The sequence below is a fragment of the Temnothorax longispinosus genome, chromosome 1 (assembly GCF_030848805.1).
Source record: "Temnothorax longispinosus isolate EJ_2023e chromosome 1, Tlon_JGU_v1, whole genome shotgun sequence".
Classification (NCBI taxonomy): Eukaryota; Metazoa; Arthropoda; class Insecta; order Hymenoptera; family Formicidae; genus Temnothorax; species Temnothorax longispinosus.
Window position 1 is genome coordinate 18,927,828 of NC_092358.1, and position 21,251 is coordinate 18,949,078.

General features: G+C 35.1%; 1 protein-coding gene across 9 annotated transcripts in view; it reads left to right on the forward strand.

The window, feature by feature from the left end:
• Window positions 1-21,251, forward strand: part of Hr3 (Hormone receptor 3) — an 86,309-nt gene that overhangs the window by 24,364 nt on the left and 40,694 nt on the right. The gene's annotated exons all lie outside the window — the stretch shown is intronic.

The following is a 21,251-nucleotide window of genomic DNA, read 5'->3' on the forward strand; positions in this document are numbered from 1 at the left end:
GACTGAAAAGTTTATGGGGTTGAATATGGAACTTAGGTTGATCTATGATATATAGACTATATGAATATTGCATCGATATGAGTTAACTGTATACGCTAAATTCAGTTACTTTTCCTTTTCTCCCTGTCTATATTATAAATAAGATTTCTTATGTAAGAATAGCGAACGACTATCTCATAATCATTTAACTTAATTTATGTGTACACCCGAGAATTATGATTTATTTTAACGACCGTTCGGTAACCTTAAATTGCCTTATCGAGTTTTAGAAGGAAACGTGAAATTAAGTAAATTATAATGTAATTATAAATAGTCAGAGCTATATTTACATTGTTGAAATCTGAAAATATTTTAATTTGTACGGTCCCGGACACTTGCTGGAGCTTAAGATTTCATCGAAAAAAAGAAAAGAAACGAATGCATCGAATATTGGGATACTCGATCTTTAACCCTTTACGCTCATATATCATCCGCATGACGAAATAGAACGAGATGCCCGATCGCGATTCGACGTGAATTATAAAATCTCATTAATCACGCGTGCGTCGAACGTTGTAATAAATCTCACGTTACACATCGCCGTGGCATATCCATTTGTGCCTCGAATCGTTCGCTTACGTTTTTAATATCCACTCGTACAACGATAGATAATCAATACCAAAAGTTACCTTTCGTGAAATAATTAGCATACTAATTTGTGCAATACAAAACGACGTATTCATCTTGTAACGATTAAATCAGTCTCCAATGGCTTTTCTCAAAAACCTTTAACAAGATTAGCGAATAGTCACAATTAATTAAAAATATGATATACTTCAGTCGAATGTCACTAGTAAAAGTAAAATATTATCTGTCGCTGGTGCAACCAGCGGCACACGAGTGCAATTGTGCTTGGTTCAAAGGTATCCATTGCGAAATCAATGCATGGCTCCGGCGTCGTGATCGACGTTCGATACGTATATACTGTCGTATTATTAACGATCCTCTAGCTCGATTAGAGCCGAAGCGCATATGTCGCGTGATCATGTTCTCTTTTATTACGTGACTTTTTTTAATAAAGAGAAGTAAATATGTTATATATAAAAATAAAAAAAGTGAAAAAATATTTATCAAACGTTTCATTTCATGTAAATACATTTACTAAAGCATAGGTATAAGAATACAAGAGGAATGGCTTGGACTCTGAAAAATATTTCTAATAATAAATACCTCAACATAACATCATGACGCAAACATCTTATAATTGTTAATAAATTTAATATATTATTTAATATAATGTAATAATTTTATAAATATACATATATACATTTATTCGCGTATTATAACGCATTAATTATAACGCATAAACTATAAATCGTGATTAATTTATAATTAACGTTATGTTGCGCGAAGCAACTTTCCAATAAGGGTAAAACCAAAAGTCGTTAAAGAGATAAAAACAAATTTTAATTAAAATATTGTTGCATTACTCTCGCTCGAAATAATTATATAACTAATTATTTTCATGTTTTTCATTCGAGTCGTATTTCACTCGCGAGATTAACGAAAAAGTGAAGGATGACGCATCCTAGGGCAAATCTATTTGCAAGGGCGCGCGCAAATTCAACGACAGGGAGACTCGCTCCTGCGTCCTCGCGCGTCCTCGCGCGTCTTCGCGGTACGATATTCCAGTCGGCCTCATACGGGCGTTCTTCTTACGGAGTTTTGCGCAACCCGTTCTTACGTGGGTACTTTCGCTTTGCATAATTCGCTCGGCATCGTGCGTTTCGTATCGAGTATTCGTATTCGGGACGACCGCGAAGCGCGATATCGTCACTTTCAGACATCTGCGAACCTTGTATATATAAGTTCTATCTCTCTTGTTCTTTCTCTTCTCTTTCCCTTACAGAAAACTATCTTCCTCGTATTACATGTTAATATATTAATTAGTCTTTGATTACACGTGAACAGTAGCGAATGTTATTTTCTAAAATGTATTCTGTTTAGAATGCTTTGTATTCAGGAAACTTTTACATAAGATTTGTTATGAACTTCCGATTTTTTTTAATTTTAGAAAGAAAGTCCGCACAGTTTTTGCATACCAAATTTTATTATTTTGCAAAAAATAAACTGTAGTTAGTAAATTGTAGATTGAAGAATGACAAATCTCGTTATCCAAAATGTTAGATTCTTTATAGTTTTTATTTTTTATTGATTAATTGTAAACATAACAATAAGCAATGCCTAAATAAAGAATTTAATATAATTAAATGTAATAAAATTAAATATTCAGATTGAATAAAAAAAGATATCGGAAAAATGACAATTATGAGTAAATATCGTTGTTTCTACAGGTATATTCAACGTTTTCGTTGGATGACATTAGCAACCTCGTATTGGTGTTAATCAAGTTAACCTAGTTTTTGTTTTGTAAATACCCGAAAAAGCCACGATTCGTATACTATAATATCAGCATACTGGGTAATAATAGTCAAATGCATAAATCTCAAATGGATGTCGGATAACGGAGATGCACCGGCCGATAATTAAAACCCTTGAGCTGTGTGTATAATATTACAATGGTAATTATATCGCCGGTAGTTGATACAATAATGCGATTATCTCTCTATTAGAAGGGTATTTACTGTCTATAATAGGAATGCAAATACATATACATTGTGAATATTTTAAATAACAACTGCATGTTATATAATTAAAGATAAAATTGTAATCCTCACATAAAATAGTCTAGTTTTTTCGCCGTCTTTTCGTTTGTCTTGAATGATTTGAAACTGATTTTTTTCTACTTAAGGGGTTACATTTGACTGGCCTAAAACTAGGTCGAAATTAGCGAATTTTTATTGTGGTAAAATATATATTTTTTTATGAAAATACATATCTTGTAGTTTTTTTATAATATCTCCTGAAAATTTCAATAACAATATAAAAAATGAAGGACCTGGTAGCTATTTTCCTGAAACAGCGTTTTAAAAATCGGTACCAGAAATATCTAAAAGACTATAGTAAACCGATTTGCATGAAATTTTTTACAGCTACTCTCAATATAATAATGTAATGTGCTTGTCATAGGATTTTTTATCTATGGCTTAGTTCTTTTTTATAAATAAAATAAAATCGATTTTTGTAGTCAAAACTCGCATTTTTTGCTACGAATCGCTGCCATTTTTCGAAATTGGCTATGATAAGAACTAAATTTCTTCACCTAGTTTAACGGAAAATTTTTGTTTTTTTGTTTAACATGAGAGGAGGGTATCTCTGGTACCGCAAACGCCGTTTTTACAAACACCGTTCTAGTTTTACGACTTCATCAAATATGTAACCCCTTAATGTGCACCTAAAATATTTAAAGCTTGAAAGAGTATTTTTATAAATTATAGATTTTATTATAACGTTATTATAATCTATTAGCTCGGTATTTTACTAATAAATTATATCCTGTGCCTCAAACATATATCCCAAATTAATCAGAGCTAACAAATGCGAAGAATTCAAAATACTCTCTATGAATAACATGTGGTAGAAAATTATAACTTTATATAAGTTTTAAATGGAAAGCTATTTATAATGTTTAATGTCATTTTTAAAAACTATTTATAATCTTTAACAAAGTATAGAAAATCAATTGTGTATATACTCTTTAGGCACCAATTAAAGATTTAATTATAACATAAAGAAGGAGTAAAAGACTATTCTTTTGATAAATTATAACATCGATTTTGTTAATCGTCCGTGATATGGAAGTGTTGGTCACTTCGCGTGAGAAATTGTAATCATGTCGCGTGGAAAACTCCAATATAGGATAATATAAATTAATTATTTGACTCCTGAAAACTTAGCTCTAACTGAATACAAATCACTAAAATAATCAGTAAATTAATTTATCTTTAATCGACATCAATCGTAAAGGACATTAATCATTAAATATACATAATTGATTAAAAAGCTTCTCATGATACATCAAACTAATTACATACTACTTCTAATATTTGAAGTATGAAATTACAACTTAAAAATTAACATGTTTATAATTCAGTTTTTTTTTTATTATATCTCAATTTATTATCAATTATGTTGAATATAGAAATCTTATGTTCAACATAAATTTAACGTGACTTAATACCTACTTATTTATTTGATATTAATATACGTACAATAAAATATAATGATATATAAACAGCAAAAAAAAGTTTATAACTATAGTATTATACGAATAAGATTTCGATATTTCATTCTCATATCTTCAATATCTTTCGCGAAAAGAAACTTATTATATTGTTAGCATCCAATATATCCATTTATTCAGTCATTTAAGAGTTCCTTTCTTTTTGGCGAGCATTTTTATATTTATTTGGGTTCTTAAGTGGTTAAATCGACAACGCGCGATCGTAACGGCCGCGGCGCGGCGGCGTGCATCGATTTCGCAACGAAGAGCCTTCGAACCGGTCCGTTCGCTCCGAAAACGCGCCACCGTTCACCTTATATACCAAGCATATCTCACGTGGTCTCGCAGCTTTCACCTGCGAAAAAATATCCTGACCGTCTGGCAGACGTCAGACGACAAAATCGATCGAAAGTTCGTCATCATCGTCGTCGTTGTCATCCACGACGCGTCACGTCGACTTCACCGAAACGGCGAGAGCGTCCTCCAACTTTTCCCTTTCGCGTCGTTGGGAATTTCGATGTAACGCCATCGTTCGTGAAGGATTAGATAAGTAGATTGATGAGAATTTCATGAGAAATTTCTATGAGGGACGAGCCCTCTGAGGGAGCCATAAGTAGGATATTTACATGACTAAAGTGTAGCAATAAAGGAGCTATGCAAGCAGTAAAGGAGGATAAATTTCAATCGTAAAGACGTAAAGGAAAAAAAAACAATTATTAAAAGATAGATGCAAATGAGAAAAATATTTTGTCTGCATATAGGATTCTCAAAACTTATAAATTCTCTGGTCAATTTGGAATTCTTTAATAGTAATGTAAACACAAACATATTGAACCCATTAAGTAAATGGCACAATGTAACAACTTTCTGTTATTATATAATTATTAATATATAGCAAATAAATATATATATTTATATTTATTAGTCATTATAAGATTAATCAAAAAATAATTAATTATTTTATTATAATGGCATATTATCCTTATTGTTATTACCTCATTTAACAAAGTTTTGAATTATCCTTGACCTGATAATTACACTAAAGCGAATTGACAAACGCACGTTTGTATGTTAATTAATTCATATGTACGTAAACACAGATTCATATACGTAATCAGTTAATCTCCCGATAAGTAGTAAGATAATACGACGGTACAAAGGCGCGAATGGAAATGCATTACGAAATAGGCGAAAGGGATAATAGTATTATTGGCGGCAAAAAAGGTGGAGAATGCATTCTTCGGTTGGAAGTTGTTTACAGCTATCGGCTATCTCGCGTTGCGAGTACTCGACTGCCTCGTTAAACGTTTTATCTCGCAATTCCGCAGCGATTAATTCGTCTGCGATGCGAAAAGTCAATCGCGGCGGCGCGAGAAGCGGCATCGCTCGCCATTATCTCATTTGAAATTGTGCGCCACCCCGCTAATAAAATATCGCGGAGTAATTTATTCATGGAACGGACATACAGCGAAATTTATTTCTATCTAACTGTCGGCCGTCGCGCAAAGCGCAGTCAATCTCACTACTATTCGTTATGCTTTTGTAACAATTCACCGCCTTTTGGCGAATCATTTTCTCACCGTTATATATGTATATGCAATACTTTTATTTTTTTTAAATCCGTGTCATCTGTTGTTTAAATCTTCTTGCTCATGAATCTTTCATTATCTTGCTTACAGTATAATTCTGAGAATAAGCTACTGATATGTCCAATATTCGATGGAGATATCACTAATAACCATCTGATTCATTCATAAGTCTGCGCAGTTTCCTTTTTGCTTGTTATATATAAAAGTACTATTAAAAGTAATCGTGATAACAAATTTAAATGATTTTTCTGCCAATTACGAACAATTGATGAAAATAGATCTGGGATAAATGATAATGAAATAATCACCTTTTTACAGAAAAAGAACCAGTATAACTGCAATAGCAGCAATGAAAATGAATGACCATTCGCCACTGTCTCTTCCTTTTTGCTTTTCCTCTTCTTTCATTTTCTCTTTTATATACTCTTTTATATATGTACGTGGTATGTGTGTATATATACATAATATATAATATATAATAAGATTATATATACAATATATAATAAATGTTATATATAGTTTAGTATATAATATAAAACATATTGATTATATTGTATATATTACAATAATTTCACTTTATCATTTTATTACTATTTCATAATTTTATTAAAGAAAAATCCACTGATAATTAAAGAACAGCTGTCAATTAGATCGCTCTTGATTTTAATTCCACTTGTAATGCAGAATAATCTATCGTTGCAACTGTTTAACAAACTTAATCCTGGATGATATAAACGTACACGAAATTACGCATGCAGTTTTGATTGAATTATAATAAATATGATTCAATAAATGTGCACAAAAATGAGACGCTCAAAACAATACAAATGAATATAAACAACAGCAAAGTAGTCACTTACGAAATCGCCGATATAGTTGTTACCGTCGCTGCTACTGCAGCTGCGGCTGCAGTTATACAGGAGGGTCGGTAGTGGTGGCGGCGGCGGCGACGGCGACGGCGACGGCGACGGCGACGGCGGCGGCGGTGGGGGCAGTAACGGCGGAGGAGGACGAAGGAGGAACGGAAGCGTGGGTACCCAGATCGATAGTTGCGCGGCCGACGCGGCCGTGCAACCGACGGGCGCTTCTCTCGTTGTGTCGACATCGTCGTCGTCGTCGTCGACGACGGCGAAACGTCGATATGTTCGCACGTGCACCGTTTCCGCATCGTCCGAAAGCGCGAGCGTTTCTCTCCGCTCTCCGAGAGATAGAAGGTTGGGTAAAGAGAGAAACGGGACGGAATGAAGGAAGGGGGGCGGGGGGAAGAGAGGAAGAAGATGTAAAACAATGCTTCACTGCCGTTTTGTAATATCTCCCACTCTCTGTGACGAGAGAGACGAGGCTTTCCGGCTCGCCGATGCAAACGCTCCGTCAGCTCCGTGTTAATGGAGTGCAAGAATCTCCAACTCGTGAATACCGCTGGCTTTTCGTAAATATACAGTGAAACGATTGCAGCGGCGAGGAGACCGTTGTCAATTTTTAACGCAGTCTCTCGTGCATTTTTTTTGCATTTATGCATTTATTAAACGTTTTGAAAAAGATATATATATATCTATATATATATGTATTCATTACATAAATTCGAGATTTGTAATGAAAACTGAAAATTACTATTGTTTCCATTGTTTTTCTCTGTTACAAATCTCCAGTTTAATTTCCCACATTTGACACTAACTATGCCTATCTTTTCAAAATTCTTTCTATCTCATTTGCGCAACGCGTTATTGTGATGATAAAACGAAGATAAAAAGTTAATTGTTTTACAAGCCAATTATTTTGAAGAGCCGTAATGGAGCAATCTCATTTTCCTGTACTCAGGTATTCGAGGAATATTACAAGATCCTAGAATCACAAAACGAACAAGATCCTATAACAGAACTGAAAATCCTGTGGGCAAAAGGATAACTTGCAAATCGCAGGATATGATATGGAAAAAGCCCCGGTAATGCCTTGCGAGACGTGAACGAGTTCAGTGTAGTTTTTACTTCCTGCGCCTTCGTGCATTGAAAATGTGGGGAATCACTGACATAATGTGTCGACGAGTCGGGAAATCCTCCGAGGAGGAAGTTACGAAGCGACGTGCATGCGCCTTGGGAGCTAACGCGAACCTTCTTAAAGCGGGATATCCCGATATCGCGTGAGCTTTAGATACTTTTACGCTCGTATTACGGGACCCTCGCAATACGATGATTTACAATATATCAAATTTGATATTATGCTGTAAGAGCAATCTTCGCGTACAAATTGAGCTCTATTATTTCTTTAGAACTTCTTTAGAATTCGTTGCTTATTGAAATATTAAAGAAATACGAAATATTTCTTTCTCAAGAAAATCAGAGTATATGTTAGGAAGATTCAGAGATCTCTTCATGCAATGCAGGCAATATATCTGATCAAAGTATATGCGATTTGCTTGAAATTATTTCGCTAAATAGGGTTCTCTCGGTATCGATTATTATAAAAGCGCGAAAAGGGAAAGCAAAAAGGAAAGATCCATCGATCGACTGTACGATCTCGGTGATTAGCAACGCGATCAGATGTAGGACAACATTACGAGCGTCTTGGCTCACCGACATCGTTACCGATTTAGACCTATCTGTTCGGACATACCTATACGAGCGTTGTATCATTAGGCTCGTTAGCAGTGTCCTTGCAACTGAACGTCGATCTATCTCCAGTAGAGCATCGGAAAGTCGAGATCAATTATACGCCGAGTTACTTTGCACGCGTATTTTTTTCTTGGGCACGGTATATTGTTCCTTACGTCGAAAACAAATGTTAAATAATAGTAGAAAAATGTCTTAAACACACAGGTGTCACAGATACTCTAAATGTTTTTAATAATTGTTGAAAATTATTTTATGATAATGCGATTTGTTAGAAAGCATTGTAAATAATTTTTGTATATATAAATGTGACAGAAATATGATATGAATTTATATGTAATGCAGAATTAAAATTTGTTTTCTATAAAGAAATATTTTAATAACGAAGGTGATATTAATAATAATGAATTAATAGTAAACGTTAAGAAATGTAAGGAATCAAGACTAATCTTAAAAATTAACTGCTAAATCAAAGGCTTAATAACAAATAAAATGTTAGTTTTTTAATTTACAAACCGACCAAAAATGTTAATTATGCAATGGCTTTTATTGGAAACTCTTTCATTGAAAAAAAAAAAAAAACTCATTACATACTGTTATTACATACTGTTTATAAGAAAAGATAATGTTGACACAAACTTTCACTAAAGAAACATCGTCTCGGGATTTATCGGAGAAAATAGTATCCAAGTTTAATGTATACCTTACGTAATACATTGTATGAAGAGGGAGGCTTGCAGAGGGGGTTGCTACCGGAACTGTATAGAAGGGAACGGAATGGAATGGAAGCGGAGCAGGGCAAGGTGGAGCTTTAAATATCCCCATAAGATTGAGAAATCAATCGATTTCGCCCACTTATACGGTTATAGAATTTCAAAAACAAAATTCTGAAACACATTATACGAAGAACATTTTTTCTATTTCTGAAATACTATATTTAGCCACATATAACAGAAAGCAAAATTATATTTGCAAGATGTTCCAGTTTTACAAAAATAATTTGGAGGGTAAAAAAATTATAAGATTCTTTTATCGATTGAATTTAATTGAATTAATGCGAAAATGTAGAAAACCAAAAATATAACTTGCATCAAATAGTTAAAAAAAAATGTAATCTTATATATGATATTTTCACAATATATCTCCAGAATTAAATTAGAAGCCAGTCAGTCATTTTTGCAACATATTTACATCAACAAATTATGTTCCTATATAAACCCACCGCGACTTATTATTGGTGGACTTATAAGGTGAAGCATAAATAAAAAAAGAACATTATATATTAGTTTCCAATTTCTAATAAATGACGAACTCATGTTCTCTTTCAAGATGATATAACTTCGTTCAAGAGAGGATTAAGTTCTTCAAATCGTTAACACGCATTTTTCAGCGCAGTAGACGACCGCGGGGGTGGGGTTTAGCTTTCAGCTGTACGACGGATAATGCATGCTTATAACGGAAGCACGGAGAGGATGGCGCGGGAACGGGAGTAGCGCAGGGTGGAGAAATCGATTCTGGGGAGCGTCGTGTTTACTCGATGTCCGCGTCGCGGCGCATTGTCGTTGCGATTTCGCGCTCGAGCACGCAAACTTCGTATTTTCCTGCCTGCACGCGCCACAGACAGAGAGCAAGAGTAGAATAGAGCGGAATAGTATAGAGTTTGTGGCCTATATATCTTCAGGACTTTTCATCGAGGACTTAAAATTCGACAAAAATATACGGAAAAAATATCAATGTAACAAATAATATAAATGTTTCAGAAATAAAAATAAAGATAGAGATTTATTTGTTGTAACAGAAAAATATAGAAACATGTATGTTATGTGTCATATATAAAGATATAAATATATGACATTTATTATGTGTATATATTTAAATGTATTATACACATATAACATTTATATATACATGTATATAATAAATATTATATAAAATATGTAAATCTTATATAAAACTAATTATTAATATAAATACAATATTTAAGCAGCACAATTTTGTCCAAATAACAACCACTTCACAAAAATAGATATAGGATAACTCGAGGGAATATGCCATACTTAAGAAAAATATAATTTTTTTCATATTTCTCTTTTTTTAGGTATCTTTGCAGACTGGTCTTCTTTTTCCTTCTTTTATCTGTTATTTATACATGGTTTTAATGAAATATTTTGATTCTTTACTATTAAAAAGAAAGAAATACAAAAGTGTTGCAAAAGTGGCATATTACCCCCATGTGGGGGTAATATGCCACATATACAAACATGTATAGTAATTTAACTTTAGAAGGGCATTCTTGTGTCTAAAAACATGTAAAAGAATATTTTTATTACAATTTCAATAAAACACTAAGAAAATTCTAAAAAGCACGTTATCATACTTGTCATACTGTACTTACCCCATAAAAACTCTGATAGGAAGTAAGTAAAACTTGGGCAAAACGTCAGATATAATATTTTTAACTCGATTTTTAACAATTTCACAGTATTTACAACAACGCTCCTAGCCGTAGCTTTGTTAAACATAACGAGTGGCATATTCCCCACACTAGCATATTCCCCCCAGTTACCCTAACATTATAAAATTGTCAATCAAATAAATAAAAATATTATAGATCTTATCGTACAAAATTACCCAAAAGAAATTAATAACTTCAAAAGTAATTAACATGATAATAACAAAATAGTATAATAAATGCAGAAAATAAATAGGTAACGCAAATATAAATAGATAGTAGATATAAATTATAGCGAGTAAAAATGATATATTAAAATATTAAATGTAATAATAAATGTAATAACATTGAATGTAATAAAAACGCCCCTAAATGAGAAGCGTTGAAGACGTAATTTATTTGATTTTTGATGAAATTTAATGGTTTGAATTAAATTTGATGAGGGAGAAAAGAAGAAGGAGCAAGAATAAGTTAACGAGAGAGAATTGCGGGAGGAAGGGGGAACCGAGAGAAAGACGGCCGGTTTATGTAATCGCATCCTGCGTGAATATGATAGTCGGATCTCGTCCTGGTGCTTATTTACGTACAAAGTACGCAACGTGACTGTCTTTTTTATTGGGGCCGTGGTAGAGGTGTTGCGTAGCGAGGAGACTTTAAACGATACTACAAAAAATTATAAGAAAGAGAGAGTTTGTGATCGTTATCGCGTTGTTGCCGCCGGTAAGCCTTCTATCAGTAGTTATGGCGATTGACAAGAACGCTACTTAGCGGTCCATTGATCTTTCCAAAGGTAAAGGTCCACTCTCAAGCGTTATTACATCACTTTAGCGTTTAGTGTCACGAGATCCAATGTCACAACATAAATCACTAAAAACTATCGTTCCATTTGGTCTCATCATGACAGTTAAAATAGTACAGGATATGACCGACGTTTTTGGCTTCCCGAACTCAAAAATCTCGATATCATATCTATAAATATTACAGGTGAAATCGGAGAGAGAAAGAGAGAGAGACAGAGAATCTTTTAAAATTACGAATTCTATAATAATTTGAGGCCGAGAAAGAAAGCTTGAACTAGGGGAGACCGGGGCTCGTTGGCACAAGAGGCAAGTTGGCAATGCATTCCGTTTATGTATATATTTATAGCGAAAGAAATAATGGAAAAGTTATCACAAAATATCTCTTTTATGATATAGGTACTTTTCCCAAAGTTTTATTTTAATCAAACAAGTATTACAATAGAAAAAGAGAAAACTCTAATTCAAGAGGTGGCAAGTAAATTTTCGAGTTTATTCTACTATCGGGGCAAGTTGGCTACAATGCAGCATGTTCGTATTTCACTTATTACAAAGAAGCTATACAGTATACAGGAGCGTTTTTGGGCATGAAAATGTAGAGAAAGGTTCTTTTTATCATATTAGTACTGTTTAATCAAGAAAATTAGTTGTTTAAAAACTCAAATTCCGAAATTGTGAAAACGGTGCCAACGAGCCCCCCCCCCCCTATAAAGCTTAATCAACTGAAATAACAATACACTTTAAGACTTTCGATCGTGTCGCAACTTTTTTAATACTCAACATTAAATCAATACTGCGAAACGAGAACGGCGGATGCCGTTCTATAACTCTGAGGTGAAAGAACGAATATCCTATATATATGTATATGTTCAACATTTCTTGCCTTCTGCTTGTTATAAATTATAGAATAGCATCGGTTGTTCTCAAATCTTTAATAATTGATATATCCTTGTTCTTCTAGTAGCTATGGTCAAAAGGAGAAGTCGGCGACACTTAACTTTAATAAGACCGTTTTTATGAAGAATTTATTGAGAATATTGTTTTGTAACATTTTACTTTCGCTACTGTTTGCATGTGAAGAACAAAAGTGCGATGCAGTATATCAAAACGAAAAACCAATCGCATGAGAAAAGGTTAATAGAAAAGTAATTTCCTATCTGTCTGATAGACGTCGAATAGAGACAGCTACTAAACGGAGAATACGTGCGGTATAGCGTAATACCTGTCGCATAATTCCACCGCAGTCCCGCAATGACACCTGCCATTTTTGCCTTTGGCTACACGCAAGAATATCCCATAAGCTAGCAGGAGTCGTCGAATCGCGCACGATTCAAAAGACGAGAGATTTGAACAACCCTGTACTTTAAAATCGAACTATCAGAAACGTTAGGAAATATATTGTTCGATAAATATTCGGAGTTTTTAAAGCCTATATTATATATATTATAATTGTTATTATAATGCATATACACAAAACTGTAAAATATCGAAATATCGAACCACCACTTGTAATATTGATCATAACTTAAAAAAGATTTAGTACAACTTGTACTAATGTAGGCAATATATTTTTTTTATCATTTTGTTGTTACATCACGATGCTTCTTGATTTAAAGAAACAAATAAATATCTAATATTAGAGTCAATATGTGAAGAATTATATTAATTGTATCGAAATATACCCAAAAATAACACATGTCATCCAACATGAAGCCCTTGCTCATTAAAATTGCAACGTCCTATATGAATTTCACATTTTATATTTTATTTATAATAACAACTTTAAATTTTACATTTTATACACTAAAAATGTATACGTTTCTTGTACTTCATACACTTATTCTGTTATATTAATTTGCAAGTATTATATCTAATAGCGTATGTTCTAATTATCCTACGGCTAATAACAAGTAATATAAAATTATCGCGAACCTATTTCTATACAATGCATATTTCACATTATATTCGACACAACTTTACACGAGACAGCGCGAACAATAGCAATAAAGAAAACAATACGGCGCAGTAACAATAATATCGCGGCTTTCGCCGCGTTACCGCCGGCACGGCCGACGGCGGCCGCGCGCGGTTCGATACAAGATCGAACACGCTGTCGCGAGGAGAAGAGGATCGAGAACCACTGCACGAGCAGCCTTGGCTGAAGTTGTCGAACCCGCGACCCAGTTACACGCTCGTACTAACACACACGCGCTTCTCACCCACACCTATCGGAGGTGCATGCACTGTGCAGTGCGCGCCGATGCGCGCACGCTGCAGCCCCCCTCGTTTTGTACCCCTGCCCCCTGCCGCCTTGACGCTTCGCGTTCGCGCTCGCGCTCGTCGTCCCCCGTCCCACTTTCTGCCCCCTGTCTCTCTTCCCTCGCACGCTGACTCGTGCGCGCTGCCTCACACGCTCGCACACGCATCGTCATCGCCATCATCGACTTTCCTCCGGACTTTCGGACCTCCTCTCCTCCGTGTCCGCCGTAACCGGCCGATGCAAAAACGGAGACGCCGAGACGATCCACGCCGCGCAAATCAGTAAAGCCGGTTGCCAAAAAGGTGCGTCGCGACCACGGGGCTGATAATCGCGATGCGACCAGTTGCGACGCCGCGCCGCGCCGACTCTTACCGGATTAGCGCTAGGTTTTCGTGTTTCGACGCGCGCAGGATTCTTCTGCGCAATTTTATATAATTTTTTTTTAATTGATTGATCTTGATTTTGAAAGAAATATTCGGAATACTTTCGACATGCTTATGCGTATGTTTATTATATCATCTCACAGATGCATTCTAACTTATTTATAACTATAAAAAAATTGTTTTTATGATAATATGAAGAGAACTAAATCCGTTAAGTTAGAGACTGGCATTTTTAATAGACCTTTCGAAATAAATTATTGCATGTTTTTCAGATATTGTGTTTATAAATTTATGGCTTCAGAATTAAGCCTTATATTCCCAGGCGCTTCTAATATTTTTCTATTATTATTTATTGGATAACATTTTAATTATTTTAAAGGTATTTTTCTTACGCAAAAAATATTATTTTGGTAAATGTACTGGCAACATTGAAACATTGATAATTCCATATCTGTCTGTAACGTAACTAGATTTTATTTTTTAATGAATTATTATTTTTCTATAGAAAATATTCCTATTCTCTCCTGAGATAATTGAAATTATTATAGAAAGCTCAGTGTGTCTGTTTTAGTGTCTGTGCATACTGGATGTTTACTACTGCTATGGTAAATCCCATTCCATAAAAAAATTGTTTCCTGGACAAAAACGCTAGTTCATATTTTTCCATTTTATTCGTTATATGTATTGTTAGGTGTCTTTTTATTCTATACAATAATTTAAAAAAAACATCTTCATACAATTCCTATAACAATTAAAAAAAATGGAAAAGTTGACCTTTCTCTTGTATATACTACAGCTAAATTACTAAATTTTGATTCATAGTTATCTCGGTAGATCTAACAGATGCATGTCACTTTGTGGTTATCACGGTTATTAAACATTTATTGGATTTTAAATTATATATTTACTTATTTAAATCTTTCGATTAATCTTGAACCAACATTTACACCGCGATACGGAATTATCAATATTGACAATCTTACAAAAAGAAGGTTTTCGGAAGATGTCACATTTATTTCACTCGTTATCACCAAAATGTAAATAAAATCAGGCTTGCATTTTCGACGACATTATCAATCGTCCTATTAACAAAAATGGGGAATCGCTATCGTGATGTTATTAAACAGAAATGAACGCGTCGTGTAAACGCACCAGTTCTACAGCTACGTTCTAAGGTATCCTCTTTTAATAATATTAAAAAATTAGCGCCGCTCTTCGGGGAATATAAAATATCGCACTCCGCTTTTAACTTCGTGGTTAACCTACATTCTACGGGTAACGAGGGCGTCTACCAATATTAAAGTTTATTCGCGTACATCTTATCGATCGTGCGTTTCGATCGACTTCACGTAACGGTGTGCATTTCTGCGGTAAGGGCGATGTACCATTTTCGAATGAACTTACCCTCGACATTTTCACATTTATCGTACATTGTGACGGCTCTCAAATTAACGTGTTAAATATTCGTGTTAAATATTACATACGCCCGAAGCACTGTACGTGAAATCTTTACCGAGATATATTCCCGCGGAACCGATATCCACGTTTATAAAATTCGCGAAAGTTTACATAAATGAAGAATTTCCATTTTTGAGAATTTTACTTCAACGGTAAATGCGTGTAACGTATATCATTCATTATTTCACTTCATGCTTTTATAAAATATATTACTTAGCTTCGATTTATCGAAGTGAGATTACCATCTAGTTAAAAAAAGAACCTGATCAACATATGTTGTGTTGTGCAATTTTGTGTAATTTGCATGGTAAATTTGATTCAAGTATATACAGAATGTCTTCTTTATCGTCAAAATGCTTGATTACATTACCGTTTTCGGAATCACGTTGTAAAAATTGCCAGTTTCTGGCAAATTAAGCGTCCTAAATCTATATACATTGGTTTACAATACCGCTCGCTTGTAACGCTCGTTTGGATCGCTTGTATAATATCTATCATTAAATCCGCAATTACTTTAACGAGAAAAGCGATCGTTCGGCATAATGCGCGTCGAATCGTTGCCAGAAATGTTCGCGCGATCGACCAATTACGCACGCCGATTACACACGCACGTCCATGTGTTTGCACGTAACGCATGGTCCTGTCATTAAGCAGCCGGCGATTACAAAACCATTACGATCCTTCGATAACGAGTGAATCGTATTATTAAATGTCTTGTCCTTTCGGCACGCACAAGCTTTAATTTTTTTCAAACATAAATCGTATATTAGAATATAAAAAGTGAGATAAATTAAATTTTTCGAAATCCAGCAAAAATAAATGCAATTTCATAAATTAATTATATGAATGAATGAATGAATGATACTTTTTTTTATACTTTAATTATATTATTTACAATCATTATTTATCGCTATAAAATTTGATTTTGCAATTTCATTGAACGGAAGAGTATTCTTTCTACGTCTTGCTGTGTAATGCACTTACAAGGAATTTTCAATCGTATAAAAAAAATCGTGCAAAAATGCAGTACATAAATGAAGAAATACGTATATTAGAGATTCCAATCTAGCTCGGGTGTTATTAACAGATCGAATAAGCCTGAAGGAACGTGTTCGCTCCGGAAGTTTTTTACGCGTACCGGATTCCCTGACGGTCGACGGACGATACGATGCGGCTGACGTAAAACGTGTGAGAGTTTACGGGTGGCGCGTAGGTGGATGCAGGTATGTAGGTACGTGAGAAGCGACGTAGGCGAAGCGTTGCATTGCCGCCACGTAATATTCAATCATGCATTTCACCCGCGCACCATACGAGCCTTCGTTTTGCGGCGAAGGCGACGATCCATCAGCAATTCCTGAGTTTATCAGGACAAGCTGATATTTATTATTTTCTCTCTTTCTGCGACAAAATTAAACACGTACGATTCATTTAAAAATTATTAATGGAATCTATTAGAATAATGGGACGCATAAACGATATTTGTATCAAAGAACAGAAAAATATTTTTATAGCAAAATCTTTGAACATTCTTTTTTTTTAATTCATGCTTAAAATTTTAACAAGATTCAACAAGATAAGCTGTTACACTAGAATTTACAGTGGGTAAAAATTTGCATAGAATGATATCTAAAAAAAAATATGTACCTATCTATAACATCTCGATATTGGACTTTGGCGAAAAAATGAAAGCTTTTGTATTTGAATACCACTTCCCTCTCTTTCTCTCTTCCCCCCTCCCCCTCTCTCTCTCTCTTTCTCATTTAAATATCGCATTTCTAGACCACGACCTTCTCCCGCGAGCTCGAGACGGTTCATTGAAAATACCGGAATATCGCGTGCTTAATAAAATCCCATACGTATGCCATAGCGCTCGCTGCCAGCTATTACCGACACAACCGACGACGCTCGTACTTCGTTATTGCGCACGGGATCGCGGTACGAATGCGAAATCACTGAGGACTGTGTTCCGCGAACGCGCGCGCTCCTCGCAGAACCGAAAGTCGCGTTTTCTCGAGGCTGCGACGATGCGGCGGCGGCCGCGTTGCGATACGAATGGAGTAAGAAACCATAATCCGACTCGGCATAAAAAAAGGGAAAAGTATTTTGAGAGGACGGAAGCGCAAAACGCGCTCCTCGCATTGCGTTTCCTCGGTCGAGCGTCTTCTCCAACTCGTCGAGCAAATTCAGAATGATCGCTCTGATTACTCCAGTTGTTCTCTCGATTGTCGGATGATACAATCACAAATTATATCTTGTAAGACATATTTCTATCATTCTATTCATTCTATTACTTAAATTTGTTATCTCAGATTTTTCAAATGTTTGTATTTAAATCATATTTGCGCGTATCTTATATGTAATATATGTGTTATTTAAGTTGATAGTTATTTTCTGTTTGATGAACAGTATAACACAATAAGATTGTTAAGAAAAATATTGTTGGAAAAATTGTTTGTTTCATTCAAATACAAGGAAAGTTGTTTTCTTATTTTTGTTTCAATCTGGCGTCGCGTCGATTCATTAGGGATCATTGAACCACGCGAAAACAACGCCAGGAGGTATCCTAAAGATAGATATTTTCCTCGGTCGAATTCAATGAGAAATAATTATCATTTTTTCGAAAAAAGGAGTAGCAATTTCTGTTAATTTAATGCCTTCGTAATGAAGTTAAATTGCACATACATGGAAAGAACGGTTTTGCTGAAGTATCTAAAAATTTAGCTAGATACAGATCTGAAAGTAATTTCGTTGGATCATCAAAATAATAATGCAGAACACTCAAACAGATTGCTAAAATGTCAAAATTTTTCGCAGCATTATCATCATACTTCAGCGACCTACTGTAATTATTTTGATGATGCAACAAAATTATTTTCAGATCTGTATCTAGCTAAATTTTTACAGGTATACTTCAGCAAAACCGTTTTTTTCGTAATAAGTAGTCATTTACTTAACTACAATCTGATTTGTGTATGACAATAGAACGAACAGTTCTTCGATGCGGTAATTCACCTGCGCGCACATGCTCACGTAATATGTATTCAAATATCCCGATTGTGCTCAATATTAAGTGCACGTGGGCCGCAAGCACGTCGCAAGCGGGCGTGCTTTCTAAATTTCACTGCGCGCTATTCGCGCCTTGACTGTCCGTATTACATATATTGTGCAAACGAAAGCGAATGCGAACTTTAAAGTTGCATAAAAAGAAAAAACAAAAAATCTTTGTTTTGTCATTAATCACTCTTTCATTCTCTTATCATTTAATATATTCTACCTAATAGGATATTCTAATAATTCTTAATAGAATAATCTAACATTCTTATATATCGTTTGTACTTAAATTTTATGTCAGTTGCTTATAGTAAACTGATATATGTATAAAAACAAAACTTAATTGCAAAGTGTGTGTGTTAAAATTAGTAATTATTTGGACATTGAACAAATTATTAATAAAACCTTATTTTTTTCTTAATTTTTATTTATTTATTAGATAAATTTTATGTTGAGAAAAAATATTTATATAATTTATATTTATATTTTTAAAGTAATATACATAAATTTATGTCGTATTTAATAGTTATCAAAATATTTAAATGTTTGAAAAAATATTAAAATTAGGATGAGAAAAAGATATATAAGATGTTTTCTTAAAAAAAATTATTCTTTTAAGAAAAACAATCGCAGAATTTGGTAAAGAATGCCACTTCATGACCATAAAGTCTCGAGACACCTCGTATGCGTCAACTTCTCGAAGGTTCATTAAATCGACAGAATTTTGTGCAACCAGAATAAATTTATTGTATGTAAAAATAACAGAAAGTTATATCCTTTCGCTCGGATAAACCTGAAGATGCGGCGACATGTAAGAAGATTACATTCAAAGTCCTTGACATATATAGAAAGAATCGTTATAGAAGGGTAGAGCGCAAAAAGGCTTTTCACACACACCGCGTTCGGCGGTCCAATCGAAGTCGGGGAACAGTTCTCCATAAAGTCTCGCGGCAGACAGCGGGCCTTGGAGAACTTCGCGGTGCAGAACGCGAAGAGGGGCGCAGAATCCGGCGTGAAACGACGAGAAAATCTACGGGCTTATTACGTAACTTTGGACATTACAGTTTATATATTGGAACGCCAATGCTTATAGTCATTGTACTTTTTATATACGTGTATGAAAAAAATAATGTCACTTTTAATTTTATTTTAATTAAAGATACAAGATTAGTAAATCCCATCGATAAATTTCACACAGGGCTAAAAAATCGTAGCTATGATGTTATATCATATATTTAAAACAAAATTACACATACATTTTAATTTTATTTCTAATCGTAAAAAAAAACAAAGAGCTAAAACAATCGTCTCTAAATTTGTTTGGAGAGAGGATAATTCGTGCGAAAAATAAAATAAAAATTTACATAAAAAATTAAATAGAAAACGTATTTAAACAATGTATTTATTTAACAAATACTTGCCAAACTAATCATATTGTGTATAAAGTATTGCATATTGATACTATTATATTATATATTGTGATATAACGCAATATCTCCGATTGTAAATATAACATTCGAAATTCAAATATTTGCCGAATTATAGCATTTTCTGAAATCGGCTTAATTTATTTAACACTATAAACCACACTGTAAAACAGTTCTATTTATATATAAACGTAATTTTATGCACAAACATATTTTCGTGCTGTTACCCTTTCTAAAATCGGAATACAAAGTAGTTGCAAGCGGCCAACGTAGCAATACATTAGTATCTCAACGACAGGTGGTGGAATTTGATAAACAGCGGGTGTCACGTTATTATACAACGACACATGATTGACTATGTAACGTAGAAGTTGGCGCCGCTAATAAATATCAACATTTTTTGTCACAAACTCCATGGAGTCTATATACCGCGCTTTCCCCGTATACCGAAAGGGTTAACGTGTTACAGGGGGGAGAAAAAAAAAGGCAGCCGGCGAAGGAGAAGATCGCGCGACACGAAGCGCGCAAAAGAGCGAGCACGCATACACCGCTGTCCACGCGGCGAGTGCGCCGTGTGTGCCGCCAGCCGCCAGTAGTGACGGCGATGTGGGTCAGCCGTGGGGCGACCGCGAGGGGACCCCGAGGGTCGCCGAGGATCGACGGGAACGGCCGAGCGGCAATCACGTTGCGCGCATCTGGGTCAGCGGCGTAACGGCGCATGCGCGATGCGGACTCCCGGTCGTTCACCGTTGACCAAGTTACTAACCTTCCGACACCCGGTCGCCGCTCGGTTCTCCTCGTATTGACCGCCGGAAAAACGTTGACTTTTCTCGCGCGCGCGGGGCGGGTGGGAGGGGGGAGGGGACGCACCGCGCGCTCCTTGGTCCGTTGACGCGACCCGGTGTCCCCCGTTCTCCCTGCTCTCTTCTTCTACCTCGTCTCCGACTTGCCCACCCCGTTGCAACACTTTTCCGCACTTATATCGGGCAATCGTCAGGTATCGATTTCGCGACCGGTTTTCCCTTTCGTCGTCGGTAAATGCCGTGTCTGACACTCTATAAAAACA